Here is a 3863-nt window from a genome sequence, read left to right as displayed (position 1 = left end):
TTAGGATTCTCCTACTTTCCTTATTTAAACAGAAATCGACAGTGGGAATTTCGGTTCCCACATATGCTAATAAACTTCAGCCAGAATTTTCTTCCCTTTCAGAGTGGACCAGCACAAGAGTGGATTGAATCAGCAAAAGCTTTAGAATTGTAATTCAGAAGGAAAAGCAGCTGACTTTAGGGAAGTTCTTACTCATGCTTCAGAAGGTCTGTTCGTAATTGATCCTATGTCGTACTGTCCATTGCCCGTCAGGTTGTCCCTTTCCTTAGTTATTTGTCTTATCTGTTCCAGTTATTCGAATAGGGAAATCCATCACAAAGAAAGGAACAAACGTGTCATCTCATGGAGAAATAGTTCCACTTAGTCTGCAGATGTACGGTTGTAAAGGGCCACAAAAGGTACATAGCCACACTTTTCCTGGACCTTAAAAAAATGTTAAAATCGTGGACTAATAGGTGAAAGTTCGTTCTGGTGTAGGCTCTTTTCATAGAAAATTATCATAGAGTTTGTTTAACACATGAACTTGACGGGCATCCGGGAAGGACACGAGATGTGTTCGACACCAAACAGAACAATGAGCTCTTGAAATGCATTGTGGGTTTAGTTCAGCCAAACTCCAAATGGGCTTTGCGTTCCGCGGCCCGGTTCTTCGATAACCTGCAAAGGGAAGGAGCCCAAGTCTAAGCCCATCTTCTTGTGGTAAGTGAAACGGGTGCGTTTTAGTGATTGCAGGGTGAAGAGTTTGTTATAACAAACTGGTGAGCTGTGATTAAACGTCACCGTGAGAGAGAAAGAGATCAGATCGAGAATCTGAGAGAGAAGAAGACTTAGCTCGAGATCACGAGATTGAAGTGCGACGGAGTCACGAAAGCGGTACACGATCGAGTCAGGATCATTCCGGCGGTGACTTTCCGGCTTCATAGAGGAAGTGATAAGCTCGCTAAACTCTCTCTTGTATTGCTCTGTTTTGCGGTTTCATTCCGCCATTGTTGTCAAGCTTGTATCTGTATCGATTCTCTAATAGTAAAGCAGTTGAGGGATGCCGTTCCCTCCCCGGTGAGTAGATCAGCGAACACCGGGTGAACAAAGCTCTTGCGTATTTTGTTGGTTGCTTTACGTCATACCCTGAGATCAAACAGAAACCTAAGTCAATCACAAGATCGAGATCAATTATAACCTAAAGAATCTGATCTAAAACTCTACAAGTGGTATCAGAGCACAAGGTTGGGTGCTAAGGCTAAGAGTTAATCAGATCTGATAGGAGAAGGGAAAAAGGTTTTCTTATCTGTGATTGTTTGTTACGGTCGCTTAGAGTTGACGATCTCTTTCTTGTGTTGTTGTGGAGACTGCAGTTAAATCTTCTGTGTTCAGCAAATCTTGAGATCATTACGGTTCAAGATGGAGCGGACTCATGGAAAGTTCGAGATGGACAAGTTTGATGGAAAGGGAGACTTCGGGATGTGGAAGTATAAAATGATGGCTTAGCTAGAGATTCAAGGTCTTCTGGCTGTGATACAAGATGACTTTGAGGTTTCATCAACATCTGAAAAACAAGAAGAGGGTGAGAAGCCAAAGGTTGATCAGAAGAAAGCTGATAAAGACCTACGAGTCAGAAGTTTGCTTTGTACCTGCTTAAGTGATTCAATCTTACGAAAGATTATGAATGAGCAGACGGCACTTGGAATGTGGAAGTCTTTGGAGAAGCTATATCAGCTGAAGTCCCTTCCAAACAGAATATATCTGAAGAGGCAGTTCTCCTGCTATAAGATGGAAGAAGACAAGTCAATAGAAGAGAATGTGGATGTATTCTTAAAGCTAATAGCTGATCTAGAGAGTCTGAAGGTTACCATAACGGACGAAGAACAAGCTATCCAGTTACTCTCTGGTCTACCAGCTGCTTATGAGCAACTGGTCCACACTCTTCAGTATGGAACAGGAAGAGACACTCTCACTGTCTCAGAAGTTGTTACCTCGGCATACTCAAAAGAAGCAGAGCTTAGACAGAAGGGATTACTAAATAAAAAGAAACCTACTTCAGAAGGCTTATATGTTGAGTCAAGAGGGAGATCATCTAAGCGAACAGAAAATGGTAACAACAAGAAATACAACAGGTCAAGAAGCAGAGGTGATCGATCTAAGTCAAAGGGAAAATCAGATAAGACTAAGAAAGGAGCATGTTTTTCATGTGGCAAAGAGGGTCACTGGAAACGTGACTGTCCAAACAAAGGACACATGAATGGTAGTGAACAAGCAGTAAATGCTGTATCTGAAATGAGACAACCCCTAGTGCTAACTGCAAGCATTCATGATTCAAGAAATGAATGGGTCCTAGACTCAGGTTGCACATTTCATATCACACCAGATAAAGAAGTCTTATTTGATCTACAAGAAGGAGATGGAAGTAAAGTTCTAATGGCAAACAACACTCAGTGCGAAGTCAAAGGCATTGGGAAAATTAGAATCACGAATGAAGACGGTACTGAAGTGATTCTAAGAGATGTTCGTTATATGCCAGACATGAGCAGAAACTTAATCTCCTATGGAATGCTAGAGAAATCAGGATGTAACTATCAAGGTGGAGATTTCACTATAACATTCTACAAAGAAGGACAGAAGGTGATCACAGGCAAGTATGAAAACGGATTGTATTATTTACAAGGAACCGTGTCACGTGGTGAAGCTAATATCAGTGAGTCTACTGATTCTAAGACTAAAGTCTGGCATACTAGGTTGGGTCACATGAGTTCAAAGAACATGGAGTTACTTGCCAAGGAAGGTTTTATCCCTAAGACTGAAGTAGGGAAGCTAGAGTTTTGTGAAGGTTGCGTGCTTGGAAAGAAACATAAACTAAGCTTTCCTACTGCTAAACATACTACTAAAGGCATCCTAGAGTATGTACATTCAGATCTTTGGGGTTCTCCATCAACTCCGGGAAGTCTAGGAGGTTGCAAGTATTTCATAAGCTTCATTGACGATTTCTCTAAGAAAGTGTGGGTCTATTTCTTGCAAACTAAAGATGAAGCGTTTTCTAAGTTTAAGGAATGGAAAGAAGCAGTTGAAAGCCACACTGAGAAAAAGATCAAGTGCCTACGCACTGACAATGGTTTGGAATTTTGCAACAATAGATTTGATGAGCTGTGCAGAACATCTGGAATTAAAAGACATCGAACCTGCAACTATACGCCTCAACAGAATGGGGTCTCAGAACGGATGAACCGCACTATCATGGATAAGGTTAGGAGTATGCTTGCAGAAACTGGTTTGGGACAAGAGTTTTGGGCAGAAGCTACTTCTACGGCAGTGTATCTGATAAACAGGACACCAAACTCAACCATAGACTTCAAACTTCCTGAAGAAGTTTGGTCTGGAAACAGGCCTGATTTGTCACACTTGAGAAGGTTTGGTTGTACTGCCTATGTTCATGTTAGTCAAGAGAAAACTAAGCCGAGAGCGATAAAAGGAGTTTTCGTAGGTTATCCGTTTGGAGTAAAAGGTTATAGAGTTTGGATTCCAGAGGACTTAAAGTGTACTACAAGCAGAAATGTTGTTTTCAGAGAAGATGAGCTCTACAAAGACACACAAGTTAATAAAACTACAGAGAATGGAAGTGATTCAGTTGACACAAACCAGAAAGCTGGAAATCCTAAGAAGATAGTCTCATTCAGTCCAAGTCTGATTCGCGGACCTAGTGGTCCCAACTATGAACATGGTGAAACTTCTGATCCGGGAAATACCAGTGTATCTCAACAAGATTCAGAGGATCAGGGAAGTTCTAGTGAATCAGAAAGCGATGATGAGTCAGAGGGCTTAACGTTTGTTGAAGAAAATGAATCAGAAAGTTCTATTGAACACTACATGCTTGC

The 3863-nt window shown here is 41.3% G+C and overlaps 1 long non-coding RNA gene across 1 annotated transcript; it reads left to right on the top strand.

Annotated features, from left to right (window-relative positions):
- The first annotated feature begins 322 nt into the window (after positions 1 to 322).
- On the top strand, positions 323 to 563 carry LOC117128995. Its single transcript, XR_004452541.1, has 2 exons — positions 323 to 398; positions 478 to 563. It is a non-coding gene; the product is annotated as an uncharacterized LOC117128995 (long non-coding RNA).
- Positions 564 to 3863: the final 3300 nt, after the last annotated feature.

This window comes from Brassica rapa, chromosome A10 (assembly GCF_000309985.2).
Source record: "Brassica rapa cultivar Chiifu-401-42 chromosome A10, CAAS_Brap_v3.01, whole genome shotgun sequence".
In the NCBI taxonomy this organism is placed as follows: domain Eukaryota; kingdom Viridiplantae; phylum Streptophyta; class Magnoliopsida; order Brassicales; family Brassicaceae; genus Brassica; species Brassica rapa.
Note: the sequence above shows the minus strand (reverse complement) of the source record. Positions and strands in the feature narration are given on the sequence as shown.